This window comes from Cetorhinus maximus, chromosome 2 (genome assembly GCF_964194155.1).
Source record: "Cetorhinus maximus chromosome 2, sCetMax3.hap1.1, whole genome shotgun sequence".
In the NCBI taxonomy this organism is placed as follows: domain Eukaryota; kingdom Metazoa; phylum Chordata; class Chondrichthyes; order Lamniformes; family Cetorhinidae; genus Cetorhinus; species Cetorhinus maximus.
The window spans coordinates 173,520,271-173,539,333 of record NC_135880.1 but is presented as its reverse complement, the minus strand read 5'-3'; positions in this window follow the sequence as shown (position 1 = coordinate 173,539,333).

The following is a 19,063-nucleotide window of genomic DNA, read 5'->3' as shown; positions in this document are numbered from 1 at the left end:
GTCCTTTAGAATAATTGGTTAGCAAAATCACATGTTTATGTACTCAATAGGATAGATTTAGCATGGGACCGGCATGTTGGTTACTGATCGGATGTACTCAAATGTATTATGATAAGAAAAAGTACAAAAGTAATTAAATGTAATCAATCTGGGAGCTGGGTCTTCATTCTTAGGAATGATTGCGGCTCCCTTGCATATACTTGAACAAAACTGGTTAAAAGGAAGTCTGAGTCTCTGTGGTCATTGCGGGATCGGAGAGTGTACCATCTTCAATTGGTGTAGTTGGCAGGATTCGCCCGGATCTCTGTGAAGGTTGTACAATGACCTGGTGAGTATTTTCATTTTGAAAGATACTCTCCGGTTGCTCGCGTCAGACTAGAACGGAGGTCTAATAGGGCGGATCGAAACGTTTCGGCCAGCGGGACTCAGGTGGACTGTTGGGGCAATTGAGCCTTGGGAGACGGAGTGTCAGGGGAACTGCGGGTTCCTGTTTAATGTGTGAATGTGAGTATGACTGAGAAAATTGAACTCAGGTTGGTTGCAGAATGGGGCGGTGAAGGAACCATGTCCCTTCACCTTGCCAGAAAGCATAAAAGCTGATCAGCAGAATGAAACAACAAGGTTGGCAGCCGAGCAATCCATCATCATGCTCTAAGGAGTGGTGGAAAGCTCAAATTAACGATAAAACTGACAAAGCTGCAGTACTCATATTGAGCCTGTACCTGCAACAAACTAAACTAATACAGAAATATCTTGGTCGAGTTGCGCCGATTGCAGCGGCAGATCGATTTCTCCCAGATGCCACCAACAGAGAATGGGGATATGTGGAAGGATGATTGGGACCCGAAAGGTCCCCTACTGAAGTTTTTTGTAACTTAAAGAAATAAATTGATCTAAGTTAAAAGCCGTTTGTGCTGGAGAGAGGGAGAAAGGGGATTAACGAGCAGTGACAGGCAGCAGCAGAGAAAATGTGAGCTTCAGTCAGTTTGATTGTCCCGACAGGTGGAGCCTCCAAGATCCCTTTACTCCCCCCACTGCTACTTGAAGTTTCATTTAGAGTTAAGTTCAATATTATAGGAATTTATATCTGTGGCTGTTTGTGTGCAAGGAAGCATTTGTATGTGAACTTTAATGTATTTTTGTTCCTGAATTGTCATTTGTGTGTGTAGTTCAGCACTTTAGAGTCGAAAGCCCCATATTAGATCAAAGAGAAAGTATACTCAAACATTCCAAAGTTTTGAGTATAAGGTTTGAATTGAGATTTCTGGCAAAAATCGCAATTTGAAGGTATTGTAAAGATAAAACAGGGTTTGTCTTTGTTTGAGATGAACCAACCCTTGTACCACTCCCTTGCAGACTAGTAGGGAATAATCCTCATCACCAGCTTCCAAACTGATTGGGATTGATACATACGAGTTGGTATTCTAAAATTCTGAGGAAAAAAAAGATTACCTGAAATTCAAAAGGATTCTAGGAAAACCAAAAGACACACGGTCTAGGTGGTTCCAAAGGATAAAAAGGGGTTTCTTTTAAAAAGAGATGAGTTAAATATTAAAGGAAATCTGCATTCCAAAAGCACTGTAATTTGAATTTGGGACAATCTTGAGATGTAAAGTGCAGTGTAATTTAACAAGTTACTTTTGAATAACGAGGATGCTATCCAAAGATAAAGAATGTGTCGATAAACATATGGGACTTTTAATCTGGATACAAATCATTACATGTGAAAAAGAGGTTCTTTTAATTTTGATAATGCAAATTACAGTTCTTACAAAGTTTAAAAATTTGAGGTTTGGTTCTTGATAAAGTCCTCAAAAGGGAAATTTTCATTTTAAAGGGTTTTTGACAACAATTGCACTAATTCAAATGCTGTGAGCTTTTGTATTTGTAAGTCTGTTCCCAAAATGTGAAGTTAAGCTCAAGACCTTGACAAAGTTTGGCAGGAATCCAATTTCTGGCAGAGTTAATGAATCTGGGATAATGCTAAAAAAAGTCAGGCATAATTTAGTGGGTTACTTTTGAGACAATAAGATGTTGTTTGAGAAGAAGATAAGGAAGCAAAACATGTCAATGCCCGATTTCTGTTTTAAAACTGTTATCAGAATACTTTATTGGACTGTAAAGTCTCTCCAGACAACCTGAACAAGATAAGATGGTAGCTATTGCATGTGTAAAATGGTATGAGGAAAGGATTACGGGTAGGAGAAAGAGTTAGGGAAAGAGGACACCATAATGTGCAGACTGTTTTAAGGGAACTGAATTTGATAATCTGGCCATCAACTGAGACATTGGAACCGCACAGGGGAAGATAAGCAAAGATCTAGAGACAGAGATCCCCGTTAACATGGAATAGTTAATATGGCCTAAAGAGTAAGGAAACATTTTAAATTATCAAGACAATAGAGAAACTGACCTCAAGAGAATCTTAGGATGATCATGTTCAGGAAAAAAAAACCTTAGAGGTAAAACTATTCGGAATCTGTAGTTGAAGCAATCGCAGGGTAAGGAGAAATAATACTTAACAACAATTTACCACCAGATGGATACAGGTAAAAGGAAAGATGGGAAAAGGCTAAATAGATATGTTACTGGCTATATTAATGTGCATGCGAGCTACAAACAGTAAGACCACAGGATTAACACCCCGATGACAGGCAGAGTTAAGCGGCTCCCAGAGAGAACTGGAAGTGAAGATAGTGAGCCATTGAAAGATAGGATAAGAAGATGCATTGTAGAGTTGCGTAGGCAGCTTAAGGAATTGAGGTCTGATTTGAGACAGCAGCAGGAGATAGTAAACTGGAAAGAGTGTCGTGCCTACCCAGATGGATTCAGATCAGGGAACTCATTTCACAGGGAGAATCATTAAAGAAATGTGTAAACTTATGGAGATTAAACAGAAATTCCATATTCCTTACCACCCCTAGAGTTCAGGGATGGTGGAAAGAATGAATCGAACTCTAAAAACATCTATAGCCAAAGCAATTCAGGAGACGGGGAACAGTTGGGCCACATACTGCCCAGCTTTCTGATGCACCTTAGGGCTACCCCAAATAGGACTACCGAGTTCACCCTATTTGAATTGATGACAGTCAGGGCCATGCAATTACCCGAAGGAATTATAGTAGGAGGAGGGGATGTAGGGCCATTGAAAGGAAGAATATGGGACTATGTAAGGGAATTAAGTAATCAATTACATGAGTTGAGAGAGAAAGTTAGAGACCGACAAATGATTAAGGATATGGAAACAGGCAAATCCAAAGGGCAACAATGGACCCCACAAGTGGAGAATAAGGCGATGGTCAAGATGAGCCCTGAGCAAAGAGAGTTTGCCCCAGATGGCATAAGAACTAGGAGCAATAGGCAATTCAACCCCTCGAGCCTGCCCCGCCATTCATTACAATCATGGCTGATCTCATTTCGGCCTCAACTTCAATTTCCCGCCCTCTCCCCATAACCTTTCAACCCATTACTAGTTAAAAATCTGTCTATCTCCTCCGTAAATTTATTCAGCGTCCTGGCATCCACTGCACTCCGAGGTAGTGAATTCCACAGATTCACAACCATTTAAGAAAAGTAATTCCTCCTCATCTCTGATTTAAATCTACCACCCCTTAGCCTAAAACTATGGCCTCTCATTCTAGAATGCCCCACAAGGGGAAACATTCACTCCATGTCTACTTTGTCTATCCCCTTTAGCATCTTCTATACCTCAATTAGATCTCCTCTTATCCCTCTGAACTCTAGCAAGTATAAGCCTAAACGGTTCAATCTCACCTCATAAGACAAGCCCCGCATCTCTGGAAATCAGTCTAGTGAACCTCCTTTGAACCACCTCCAGTGCAACTACATCCTTCCTCAAGTAAGGGGACCAAAACTGTGCACAGTACTCCAGGTGCGGTCTCACCAATGCTTTGTACAGCTGCAACAACACTTCCCTATTTTTATACTCTATTCCTTTAGTAATAAATGCTAAAATTCCATTTGCCTTCCTTATTACCTGCTGTACCTGCATACTAGCTTTCAGCGATTCATGCACGAGGACACCCAGATCCTTCTGCACTGAAGCATTCTGAAGTTTCTTTCCATTTAAATAATGAGTCACCTTTTTATTCTTCCGGCCAAATTGGGTAACCTCACACTTATCCATATTAAACTCCATCTGCCAAATTTTTTCCCATTCACCTAACCTGTCCATATCCATTTGTAAATTTCTTATTTCTTCATTGCAACTTACTTTCCCACCTATTTTGGTGTCATCTGCAAATTTAGCTATAGTACCTTCTATCCTTGAATCCAAAGTCATTAATATAGATTGTAAATAGTTGGGGCCCAAGGACCGAACCCTGTGGCACCCCACTAGTTACAGCTTGCCATCCAGAAAAAGACCCATTTATCCTGACCCTCTGCTTTCTGTTGGTTAGCCAATCCTCTATCCAGGCTAATATATTACCCCTAATTCCATGTGATCTTATCTGGTGTATTAATCTTTTGTGCAGCACCTTATCAAAGGCCTTCTGAAAGTCCAGATATACTAACATCTACAGAATCCCCATTATCCACTTTGCTTGTCACATCTTCAAAGAACTGTCCATTACCATACGAGGCAATTATGACAGGTGATTCGTGCACACTTGTAGATATGCAAATGGGAAATAAATGGAGGCATTACGCTCAGTTAAAGATATATGATGAATCACCAAGCGGTAACCCAGACAACGGGAGCCAATGTTAATGTTTCCACAGGTTATCCTGTGTCATGGGCGTGTCAGTGCCAACATGGGAGGCCCCAACGGTCAAAGTCAATAATGATACCTGCCTTCACCCTGGGAAGTATGTACTACTTCCCCAAGGAGGAAGTGGGGAATGGATAAGAAAGCCCAACAATTGGATTACGGATCTAGTCACTACACGGACTCATCAAACAATGGGGAACAGAACCCCATGTGTGATCACACAAAAAGTTGTAAGAGTACTTTACATTTAACATCACCAGGGCAGCCAGTTCGATTGACACCTCTCGAGTGTAACAACAGGAACTTCACGGAATGGTGGTCCTTAGCTAAGGGTAAGGACAATGCTGAACTGACGAATGCACTTATGAGGATACACCCCAGTAGGAAATACACACCCAGCAGCACCTCACTAAGCATAAGCATAGACACGAGTGTGTGAGAGTTAGTGGTGTTGTCCCTTGAGGTATGAGATCCCTATGGATTTGTATTGGGGTTGTGAGCGTGTGAGTTGAGAGTGATGAGGTAGTTGACTTACCCTGGCAGAACAGATGGGGGCATTCATCCTCTGTCTGCACTAGATGGCTGACCTCCTCTGTGCACTGTCAGCACTGACCACTGCTGCTACCGCCTCCCAGGCAGGCTTGGTGACTTTAGTGGATCTCCTGTGGCCAGAGCGGGAGTAGGGGGCACCGTGTCCACTGTGTCCAGCAGGCGCCCTGAGAGGCATCAATAAATTTAGGGGCTGCTGCCTTCTTTGCTTTCACTGCCTGGAGCAGTCTGGTCTGAGGACATGAAGTGGGCTGTGCTCTGATGCGCTTCAAATATGATGCCCGGAGTGAGAAAGTGCTGAGGTCACTGCGAGGCGGGCAAATCCGAGCCTGCCCACCAGCAATCCGGAGTGTTTGCCGTGAATGCATTATTAATGAGGCGGGATGTACCGGGAAGGGGGCGTAACGGTACGAAATCCCGCCATTGTGGCCGATGGGTGAAAATACTTTTTTCACGCCCTCTACCGCACTTAGCGCAAATCTGGGACAATTCCGCTCATTGTGCAAAAATGGTTTTGCTCATGGGGCCTCTGATTCTTCTGCCAATCACCTTGGCCTGAACTTTTCAGTCGGCGTGCGGGGGGCGGGCCCAACACATTGGTGCGTAAAATGATGTGTGGTGACTTCAGGCAGCCGTCCCGGCGTCAGCACGTAATCTCCTGGTGTTTCGTTCAGCGGGCGCACACCAGAGTCGGCTGTGCACCCGCCAATATCTAAACGGCCTATTAAGGCTATTAAGGAAGTAATTAAGGTCATTGTTTACGCTGCCCGTCCAACCTTAAGGTTGGCTGGCAGGCGAAAAGTCCAAGTGGCCTTCATATTTTTTAGGAAACCTTATCCATGACCGGGATGAGGTTTCCTAAAGCTTTTATGAATTAAATTTTTTAAATTTCTGAAATATAAAAACATCTCCCATCTCATGTGACACAATCGCATGAGGGGACATGTTTAATTAAATTTTCGATCCACATATTTATTTGTTTCAAAAGCACTTCAATCTCCCTGAGGCAGGTTGAAGTGATCTTTCGTGCATAGCCCCGACTCTCACTCGTCCCCCCGCCCGCAAAGGTAGCGCTGAGCGCTACTGCTCGCGTCTTAACACTGGGCGGGCCTTAATTGGCTTCCGCCCGCATAAAATGGCGGCGCGGAGCCGATCGCGGGCGGTGGTCGGCTCTGTGGCCGCCCCAGCCCGCTCCTGCCGGGCCCGCCTGCCGACTGAAACATTCAAGCCCTTAATTCGGTGCTTTCTCGGTACCCACCTGTCAGCCATTGGAAACAGTTCCTCTCTGTTTCCTTTAGTTTATCTAATTTCCTCTTAGCCTTCTCTGCTCTAAAGACAATCCCACCTTCTCCAGTCTATCAACATGGCTGTAATCCCTCATCCCTGGAACCATTCTAGTAAATCACTTCTCTAACCTCTCCAAAGCCTTCATGCACTTCATAAAATGTGGTGCCAGGGTTGGACACTGTACTCTAGCTGGGGCCAAACTAGTGTCTTATCAAGGTTTAGAAAAACTTCCTCACTTTTGGACTATATCGCTCAGCTTACAAAAGTCCAAGATTCTACATACATTATTAACTGCTTTGTAAATCTGCCTTGCCACCTTCAGAGATTTGTACACAAGCACCTCCAGGCCTCTGTTCACGCACCCCTTGAAAATTATACCTTTCAGCTTATATTGTCTCTCTTAGCCTTCTGAACCAAGACATATCACCTCACGCTTTTCTGCATTGAGTTTCATCTGTCATGTGTCCACCCGTTCTAAAACCTCTTTCCTCACAAATTCTAGTGCCATCTTCCTCGGTATTTACTACACTTTCAAGTTTTGTGCTCTTTGCGTATTTTGATATTGTAGTCTATGACCCAAGGTACATCAGAAACAGCAGTCGGCTTAGTACTGAATCCTGGGGAACACCACAGCGTACCTCTCCCCAGCTCAACAAACAGCAAATCACCACAACTCTCTGTTTTCTATCCTTTCACCAATTTTGTCACTGTTCTGCTGTATTCAGTTTTGTGAGCCAGCAAGTTTTATAGCCCACATAGCTTTATCTGGGTCGTGCTGTGTTGTAATCTGGGTTGGAACACGAATGGTTTCCCCAGTGGGAAAGAAGTCTAATGCCGAAAATTTCCTTGAGAACTCTGTAAGCTTTTTGCTGAAGTTATGGAACAAGAGAAGCCTTGAGAAAATTCCTGGTGTAAGATTCAGAACAGCTGATAAATTAGTTGGGAATTGCCTAAAAATTTTCTATTGAGTGAGAGCACATCAAATTGCCATTATATTTTTTATCTGCCAACCTTGGTTCAGTGGTAGCACTTTCACCTCTGCCAGAAGATTGAGAGTTCAAGTTCTGCTCCAAAGATTAGAGCATTTAATCTATGCTGATACTTAATTGAAGAAGAAATGCATGGTTGAAGATGCCACCTTTTTGAATGAGGTATTAAGCTGAAATCTGGTCTAGTGGATGTGAAGGACCCCATGTCACTATTTGAAGAAAAGCAGGGGAGCTCTCCTAGTGTCCAAGTCAACATTTATCTCTTATCTCATAATTTGTTTCTTGCTGTTGGTGGGAACTTGCTGTGTGAAAATTGGCTACTGTGTTTCTTGCCTGACAACAGTGACTGCAATTATACTTATTTCATTGGCTTTGGAGAATTGTAAGACATCCTGTAGGTGTAAAAAACAATTTTAAACTGTGCACAGTGCAGTCAATGCTATACTCTCCTATAGTGCCATTGAAGTCCCAGGGGATAAGCAATTGCGAATCAGATTTAAAGGGAAGAGAACAATTAAAGTCAAGGAAAAGTGGCAAAGCGAATACAAGCCTGGAAGAGTAATGAGGTGGCTGATGGATGAGCAGAATTACTATTAGTGTGTGTGACTGAAGACTTATGTCCTCCAGAAAGAGTCCTTTAGATTCTGACCGCACTGCAGCTTGGCAAGAGGAATCAGAACGATAACCCCAGGCTGCTAATTCATTTTTACCCACTGCTTTGCTTTTTGAAATCATCAGTCAGGAGATGGAACAAATAGTTATTTGAAAGTGGCTTAAAAAAAATCTCAATTCTAGTCATAAATCTATGAGTTTCATCATCACAAGTATTAGATTGAAAGATGTGCCAAACATGTTGATGGTAGGTTTTTTTTAGAATTTTCACATTATACATAATGTCGCTGTCCTATGTTTTCTCTTGTGAAAGAGCACATCTTCAATGTAATAATCAGATCTAAGTAGTCATTTTGCAGGAAGCTTAAACTGGAAATAATACACCCACTAAGTGCTTTCTAATGATCATGGAGCTAATGTTTGAATTTCAAATGGCTACACCACCCGGAGTATATAAAATGATTCACTATCTAGTTAACTTAAACTGCTCCCACATAATAAAATTTGTCTAATTATATCATTGGTAATGTTGAAGGGGAGGGAGAGAAACATGATTCATGTAAGATTGCTTTCCAACACATTCACAAAAAATATTCTGTTCACAATTTGAGAAGTTGTTTAATTTTAAAGTTCAGAATGGATGATATGACTTTGAAAAGGCTGAGCGCTCATTGGAGTCAAACATCATAGATAATATTTTTTTTATCCACTATTGGTGATTTTATTTTTGTCCAGTGCTACTCAGTAGCACTTTTATATTTATTTAATTAGAATCCTGATTCTCAAACAAGGAACAAAATGGAAACCTGACAAATATGGTCAGTTTAACATTTGTAGGGATAAAATTGCAGAAGCCCTTTGATGTTTCAGCAATCCTCTTTAAAGCATAGAGGCCATAAAATTAACCAGCGCAAATTTATAACCAATGTTGTTTACCTGCCACCCTCTTTTGCTGTGTAAATCAGGCAATGACCCAATTTTAAAATTCGTATTCTTGTTTTCACATTCCTCCATGGCCTCAACAAACGTTGTGAGTGATATCACGGTCACTGAGGAATGTATTCATGACTTTAATTTGGCCATTTTGGCACTGTGCTAAGAATGGGAACTCCTGAATTGAAACACTAATACACCAAATTGCAGGAAAGATGGGCATGGCTTTCTGAGATGATGATGCATTCAATAATTTAGGAGAAGAAAGAGGTATTGGACATGATACAGTTGATGACACAGTATATACGAACAAGGAACAGGGGTAGGCCATTCGGTCCCTCGAGCCTGCTCCACTATTTAATGAGATCATGGCTTATCTGATAACTTTAAATCTGCATCCCACCTACTGCCGATAACCTATCACCCCCTTGCTTACCAAGAATCTATCCGCCTCTGCCTTAAAAATGTTCATGTACAGTGAGTTGAAAGGACAAAAGACTTGTGTTTCTATAGTGTTTTTGATGAACGCAGGATGTCCACAGGGCTTTACAAACAATAAAGTACTTTTGAAGTTTAATCATCGTTGTAGTGTAACAGCAGCTGATTAACAAACAGCAAGCTCCCACAAACAGCAATGTGATGACGACCAAATAATGGTTTAATACTATTAATTGAGGGGTAAGTATTGGCTAGGGCACCAGAGAGAGATCCCTGCTTTCTTCAAAACAGTGCTGTTGGATCCTGGCCACCGGTTTGTTCGGACTTATGGGCCCAGGTTGCACGCTTGTTTTGGGAGTGCTGAGTTGTTACAATAGACAGAGTTGACCAGCAGTTCTTAGGTGGAACATATTCTCTTTATTTATAAAGGTACTCAGCAGCTACACTTGTGTGCTTTCAGCTCAAACCCTATCTCCATACTTCTCCTTACTAACTCAGACTGCTGACTACAGAGGTAGCCGACCCTACTCATCTATTGGTTACATAAGATCATGTGATCTTCCTTTATAACATCCTTCTTAAAGGTACACTACACATTACATAAAACCATAATTACCACAAGTGCCATGGGATCTTTTATGTCCGCCTTAAAGAGCAGACAGAATCCCCTGATTGAATGTCTCATCCAAAAGACAACACCTTCAACAATGCAGCACTCCTTCAGTATAGTGTCAGCTTAGATTTTGTGTAACTGAGTATGTTTAGGTTGGGGTAATGACAATGGTTTTGAAAGATATGGGGCAGTACCTGAGGAGAGGGAACCATTTACAATGTCATCTAGCAAGGGCGCAAGGAAAGGACGTTGCATAGTTAGAAGTTCAGTAAAAATCAAAGAATTAATTACATTTATAGAGTGCTTTTCACAACCTCGGGACTCCCAAAGCACTTTACAGTCATTAAGCATTTCTAGCGATGCAATGAGCTTGCATCAAGATGGGACAAGCTCAGGAGAGTTCATGAAGGGAGAAAGGAGAAATGCATTAGGGAACTAAACTTTGCACTTTAACATTACATCATAGTTTGCTTCTGTTCAAAGATGCTGTAAATATTGTAGCTTTGGAACTAATCATTTGAAGATGATCCAGGTTACTTAGGGAAGTAATCATGCGCAAATGGACTCAGACTAGTTCGCTTGAATTAGCCCGATAAAGTCACACATCTAAAAGCTATTTGTTTCTTCATGTTGTTAAGTAATGGTAAGCAATCATTTATTTCCCCATGGTTAATTACTTTTGAAGTGCTTTGACTGAAAAAATGCTTAACTTATTAATTTTTAACTTCTCACCTTTTATTTACTCAATTCATTTTCAACTGTGACCATGAAAAGAAATGAAAGTAGAATTTTACACCAATTCAAAGTACAAAAACTAGTCTATGTAATTATAGTGCCAATTGCAAATAATGATCAAAGCATTGCAAACTTAAATTTGAGACTAATTGGCTGTGTGCATATTACTGCAATAAAATGGCACTGATCTTCTTGTGTCAATAAAATGAACTATCTGCCAGCCATCTTTGAAATGTAAATGCTTGGATAACCAGAAAAGAGACTTATCAAATAACAATGAGTTAACCTGTACATTACAGTGCTCTTCATACAGTATAGTAGCCACAAGGTGCCCTGTTGCCACTGTTATGGGAATAATAATATTTAGATATTGACCCAGAAATTGGTGTGCATTGCACTTTTTTCAGGTGTGAGAGAGATGCAGCGCTGTCCAATTTAGCAGCGGAATGGTCTGCGCTGAATCAGAGCAGGTGTCCTGCTCACTGCTAAATTCATCAAGCCCATTTCTTTTAGGTGTTCAGGATAGCCACCTAAGCCAGACATTAGGACCCTGATTGTGCATGTTAACTACAAGCCTAACACCTGTTGAAAGAACTCTTCTGGCACACTGGACTACCCTGAGCACAATAGGTGTCCAATGCCAGCAAGTGACTGCCACCAAAAGTGCAAGTGAAAAATATTTTTTTATATTCCTAACTGTGGAGAAACGAGGGGCAGGAGAGTAATCCTCTCCACTTCTATCATAAAAAGGAATCCAAAAGTCTTCAATAGCCAGATAAATAGTAAAATGGTGGTAAAAGGAGGAGTGGGGCCAATTAGGGATGAAAAAAGGGATCTATGTGCAGTGGCTGAGGGCACTGCTAAGGTACTAAATCAATACGAAGTATTGATTTACCAAAGAAGAAAATGCTGCCAAGGTTATGTTGAAAGAGGAGATAGTTGAGAAACTGGATGGACTAAAATTGATAAAGAGGAGTTATTAAAAAGGTTTACTGTATTTAAAGTTGATAAGTCACCAGAGGCAGATATGATGTATCCAAGGATGCTGAGGGAAGCCATGGTGGAAAGTACGGAAGCACTGGTCAAAATTTTCTTATCCTCTTTTGATTTGGAGGTGGTGTCAGAGGACCAGAGAATTGCAAGTGTTACCCTTGTTCCAGAAAGGGTGTACAGATAAACCCAGCAACTATTGACCAGTCAGTTTAACCCAGTGGTGGGAAAGCATTTAAAGTCAATAATCTCAGACAAAATTAACAGTCACTTAGACAATTGTGAATTAATTAAGGAAAGACGGCATGGATTTGTTAAAGGATAGTCATGTTTACCTGTCATGAAAATTGTAATGAGATGACAGAGAGGATTAATAAGGGTAATGCGATTGATGTGCTGTACTAGGACTGTTACACACAATAAGAGGTTGTGGTGGAAGAATTAATCCAGGTTGGTCTTTTGGTTTAAACTGGTTTATTTTCAAGACAACTCCTCAATGCTCCTAACTTCCAAGCAGCTTCCACACAAAGTGTTCCATCTGTATCTTTTTATTCTATTTAAATGGTAATCAATGCCAATCACCTGTTTAACTAGCAATTGGTTTTAGCAAGGTGATTGCCATATTAACGCAAAGCATGAGATAATTAGCTTGTCAGCAAAGTTGAGGGCCATGGAATAACAGGGACAATAGTAGCATAGACACAAAGTTGGCTGAGTGACAGGAAACAGAATAGCACTGAATGTTTGTTTTCCAGATTGAGGGAAGGCATTCAGTGGGGTTCCCGGAAGTTCAGACTAATACCATGGCTTTTCTTGATCTGTATTAATGAGACATACTTAGGTGTACAGGAAAATTTGTAGATGACACAAAATTTGGAGGATTGTAAACTGGGAGGAGGAAAGCAATAGCATACAAGAGGACATAAACAGGCTGGTGGAATCGGCGGTCACGTGGCAGAAGAGGTTTAATGCAGAGAAGATAATTCTGATAGGAAGAATACAGAAAGAAAATATAAAACAAAAGGTACAATTCTAAAAGGGATGCAAGAGAAACCTGGGAGCATATGCGTGCAAATCATTGAATGTGGCAGGTTGGTTTCCCAAGTGATTAAAAAGACATATGTGACTCTGGGCTTTATAGAGGCATAGAATACAGAAGCAAGGAAGTTATGATGAACCTTGATAAAGCACTGGTCTAGCCTCAACTGGAGCGTTGTGTCCATTTCTGGGCACCACACTTTAGGGAGCATGTGAAGGCATGGGAGGGTGCAGAATGGATTTACAAGAATGGTTCTAGGAATGAGGGGCTTCAGTTATGTGAGTAAATTGGAAAAGCTAGGATTGTTCTCCTTCAAGAAGAGAAGGTTGGGAGGAGATTTGATAGAGGTGTTCAATATCATGAGGGATTCAGACAAAGTCAATAGACAGAATCTATTTTAATTGCCGGAAGGACACTGATTAAAGGTGAATGGCAAAAGAACCAATGGTGACATGTGGGAAAGAAAATTCACTGAGCGACTGTTTAAGATCCGGAATGCACTGCCAGAGAGTATGGTGAGGGAAGATAATCTTTATTCAATATAGTTGTTAAAGATACTCAAATTCCTTTGGCACACGAATGTAGCTGATTGAATTTAGATATGATTTATTCACAACAAGCAGCTTCAGGCCAGGTCTTCAATGGACAGGTCACTGATGAGCGCTGGTGACATTAACACATCTCTGCCTCACCAATCCTTTTACAGTTTAGTATAGCAGTGTGAAAGACACCATTGTGGAACAAGCCATGAATCTGCTCCCTGAGCTCTGTTCATACATTGAGACAAGGCTACAGCTCAAACAAGCTTTGAAATTAATAAGGACATACTGTAAGGGCTTTATATATTAAAATTGATTTTCTACCTATTCAAAAGGAATAGCAAACAAAATGTATCACGGCCCAACATTTTCTTTATGCCTTTAACAAAAACTTGTCAACAAGAATTATGATTGAACTGGAAATTCCGAAAAAAATTCATGGGAATTATTAGTAGATTATTGGGAGCATATGCATAATGAGAAAAATTGCTTTTTATGTAAATTTAAAACTAGTCCTACTGAGCAAAACGTAACTTCTAACTTCCTCTCTCGCACTTCAGTTCAGGCAGTGATTCATTTCAATGGTAGAATGCACTCCTGAGTGTTTGTTCTCCTTCTTAGTTAGAAATAGTAGACCACTAGAGGTGGCATCACAATGCACCTCATCAGTGGAAATGGAGCAATTTGATTGGACAAGCTTTATGATAATTTATAAATCTATTCCAACCTGCTCCCCGGTGCACTTGAACTAATTGCCTTCCTTTCGTATTTCCAACTCCTCTTGCTCTTGGGGGTTGGTGGGGCAGGGGATGGGGGTGCATGGGCAAGGATACTGGCGTGCTTTGGCACATCTTAGATATGCCATGCACAATAAATGCACTTTAGTAAAATATTTTTCATACATTACAAATGTTGATATTTGAGCTTATTTTAATGTTATGTTTATATAATTATAATAATTTACCGGATATCCAATAGATTTTGTGACAAAGTGGCACAGTTTTCAAAATGAGTGGATGCACAAAACTGAATATGAGCTTGAAGCCACCTACCTGAGAATGGTTAGAATTGTTATAAAAGGTATTGAACTATCTGATGGTGGTTGGTCCTCAAACCATTCGCAGCACATTGTGTTACCGGTGTGGAGCTATTTTCTTAAATGTTGACAATGATCTGATGCTTAAGCTTCACTTTTCTAATTTTAGTTAAAAAAAATGATTGACTAACATTTTCACTGTTATTCTGACCTTAGTGAGCAGAACTCCGTGTCTTCATGTAAGTCTTTCACTACTTTACAAGAGTTCATACTAAGGCAGAGCTTGCAATTGCTACTGGCCTGACTGCTTTATCATAGATAAAATACTTGCATCAAACCAGCATCTGTAGTTAAAAAGTACCTTTTCATAGACGTGCTTCCTAGATAAAAATCATTGGGTACCCCACTGCTCCAGGGATTTGAATGCATAAGGTAGGTTGACACTCCGGTATAGTACTGAGGAAGTGCTGCACTGTCATAGGTGCAGTCTTTCGGATGAGGCATTAACCATCTTCCCTCCCAAGTGCGTGTAATTGAATGTGGTACTATTTCAACAAAGAGCAAGAGAGTTCCCCCATCCACCCCCCACCCCGCCCCCCACACCGGTGTCCTTTGCCAATATATATCCCTCAACCAACATCAGCAGATTATTTGGTCATTATTGCATTGCTGTTTGTGGGAGCTTACATGTTCCCAACTATACTTCAAAAGTACCAGATCGACTGTAATGAAGTTCCTGGCATTCTAAGATTGGAACAAGGTGTTATATGAATGCAACTCTTTAATTTTATTTCTCTTTCAAATGGGGGTATGGTTCTATTTCAGTGGAACATAATGAGTGAATGACAATCCTCATGATTCTATCAACACAGATTTCTCATGATAATGATAGCTGTGTTTAGAATATCCCCAGGTAGGTGCTACACATTGAGCCTGCAATATATTTAGATTGAGTTCACCGAATATCACAAGTAACTAAGGGGCTATTAAAGAGCTGCAAAATGATTAATATAATACCTCGCAACTGAAAATAAATTGCTGGGATCATCTGTTTGTGACTAAAAGTATAAAGAAAGCAAAATGCAAGCAGTTACGAATGCTGATAAAATTAATTGCATTTCTCTTGGTACAAACTCATGCACAATTAATATTGGGCACTTAGTTCCTGATTGTGAGAAATGACTACTAAATTAAATTGTAAAATGTTATAACCAAGTTAATGATGAACGCTGGTTTTATTCAAACTTTTAATTTGTATTCCGAACGGGTGAAAATCGAGCTTGGATTTGAGAGTGAAAAATGTGTTGGTGTACGAGAAGTTAGTGGCTGAAAGCTTCCTGGAATTTCAAGAAAATAGAACATTACAGAGAGATAAGCTTTCATACTGGTAAGAGAGACCAAAGCAATGGATCCGTTTTAAAATGATGTGAACAAGTAATGATTTGCGATGACATTCTTCATGCTGTCACTATAGAAACTTGTAAGAAATGGCGGTGTCTAAAGTTTGCACACATATAATTTATTAAGCATAACAACAGTATTCAGTGCAGTACCGAGGGACTGCTGCTTTGCTGGTGAGTACAGTCTTTTGTGATGAACTGAAGCTTGTAAAAGGATGAATGTAAAAACTTCAATGGTACTTTGAATAAGAGCAAGGGAGTTCACTTTGGTGTTCTGTTCTATATTTATCCTTCACCAGCATTACTGAAAACAGATTACCTATTCATTATCACATTACTGTTTATGGGAGCATGCTGTTCGCTAATTATCTGCTGCATTTCCTCCGTTACTAAAGTGACTACACTTCAAAAGATTGTCCAAGTACCACCAGCGGTGCCTTTGTAAGATTCTCAAAATCTGGTGGCAAGAAAGGCAGTCCAACAGCAGCATCCACTGCCAAGCCAACTTGCCTAGCGTCAAGGTGCTAATCACTCAAGCTCCCCAGGACAGGACATGTTGTTCTCATGCCTGACACCAGACTCCCGAAGCAATCGCTCTACTCTGAACTTGGTCACGGCAGGATACTCCCAGGAGGACAGTGGAAACGCTTTAGGGATGTCGTCAAAGCATCCTGAAGACGTCAAACACACCTGTCGACTCACAGGAAACCCTGGTTTGTGACCAAACAAAATGGAGAAGGTTCATTCAGGAGGAGAGAGAGCAAATAGAAAGATTTCGGGAGTGTGCGGAGGTGAAGTCGAGGCACAGAAAGGGCACAAACTCCAAACAACGTCTCCACCCAATCCTTCAAGCATCACCTGCCCCTTTGATGAGTCTGCAGAACACACATTTGACATATCAGCCATCTCAATATCAAACCGGAGTAGGAGTCAATCTTCCTCGATCCTGAGGGACCATCTAAGAAGATGACATTGCAAGATTACTTAATTGGTTGTAAAGTAATTTGAGAGGTCCTGAGGTAGATATAAACAGTAAAACATTTGACATGGCCCACAGAAATGGTCCCAATAAACTAAAGAGACAAATACATCCAAATCCCAAACTGTGGAACTGAACAAAAATAAAACCAATTTTGCTCAGTTTGATTCCACTGAATTTTGGGAAGATAATTCACTTTCACAACATGAATGACATCTTAGGTTATTTTTAAATTTATTAGGTTATTAGTATTCATAATCAACACCAGCTTGTAGAGTTTAATTCAAAATGTGTTTTTCCTATTATTTACCATTGTGATCATCTGTTTCCCAACATTATTTCAATTTGTAATGAGTGCTGTGAGATACAGAGCAAAGGATATTAACAGTTTTATATCCAAGGACATGGAGGCGCATTACATCAAATCGTGCTACTAGATGTGCAATATTACGATGAATTTTTTGCAAAAATTACTGGAATGTGCATTTTTTTTGGTCCGGTTCATTGGATATGCTATAAATTCCAGTCAAGAAGCTTCAACAGCCTATAACCATTATCTGAGCAATCCAGTGAGATGAAGGCCTTTACGAAACTGTGAAGTACCCATTTTTGAAATTCAAGGAGGTGGTTTTATTGAAATTCTTTTGCTGACAGCAGCTGCTGTAGCAGATGGTGAAGGGCTGTGTACTTGTTGTGTTAGATGGCAACTATGCTGAAGGATTAACAATTGTGGTAATCACTGTAAATTTACCAAATAGTAATCAACAGTCTATCACTATTCAGAATTGAATAGTTGAATATATATGTGTATATGTGTCTATGTAGCCTTTATATATATATATATATATATATGTGTGTGTCTTATGACCCAGCAGTTGGTGAAGCTGAGTTATTAAAAAATCCCAGAGGGAAACTTTAAACAACTGTCATAACCTATATTTTTATTCTTGTATGTTTGAGATGCAGCTCTAAATTCAGGAATCAGACCACCAGTTCTCGAGAAGTTTTACGTCAAAATACATGAGACGTTTATTAATTTACACATGTTAAATATATACACATGGCTACAGGTTACTACTATCATAACTTTTAACAAATTCCCAAATTAATCTCAATTAAGGCAACAGCAACCCATAGACTTTCAGCAGGCAAAGCATTTTTGCCATATAAATTCAAAGTGAGTTTCCTCTCACTTTGATTCCTATGGAGGTAGTTATAGGCTTACAGCTATTTTGATCTTACATTGCCTCTGCCTTGCATACATAAAACTGCTGTCTGTTGTACTTAGTACAGTATTGAATGTAAATTCTCACCAGCCCCTTTGAATTCCGTCTCTTCTAACAATAAAACCCCTTTCATAGTACCAATTTCATTAGTAATATAAACATATTGCTTGGTCTCTGCTAGCTAGGTGCCAGATTTCATCCCACTTCTTGAATGCTCTATTAAAAAAATGCAAATGCACTCTACCTCCCTTACATCTCAAAACTAGTACACATAAAAACATTCAGACTAGCTATCTTTAATCCAATTAAGACACACCCACAGAATAAACCTCCATTTTAAAATAAAATAATTTCCAATAATATATACATTAATAACTTCATGACAATATATATACATATATATATATATAGTATGATATATAAGTGTGAGGATGGGTGTGCATATGTGTGTTTATATAATATATATATATATATTTATGTACATAGTTTTTTATTTATTCATTCACGGGACATAGCTGTGGCTGGCAAGACCAGCATTTATTGGTCATCCTTAGTTGACCTTGAGAAGGTGGTGGTGATTGGATTTCTTGAACTTTTGTGTGGTGAAGGTACTTGCACTGTGCTCTTAGGTAGGGAGAATCTGGTTTTTAATCCAGCCAAGATGAAGGACAGCAACGTGCATTCAAGTCAAGATGGTGTGTGAGCGGTCATTGAAAGTGGTTGTGTTGCCATGTGCTTGTTGCCCTTGTCTTTTCCGGTGATAGAGGTCACAGGTTTGGGAGCATACGCACATACGAATTAGGAGCAGGAGTAAGCCGTTGGGCCCCTCGAGCCTGCTCCGCTCAATAAAATCATGGCTGACTGATAACCTCAAATCTGCATCCCGCCTACCCCTGATAACCTATCACCCCCTTGTTTACCAAGAATCTATCCATCTCTGCCTTAAAAATATTTAAAGACTCTGT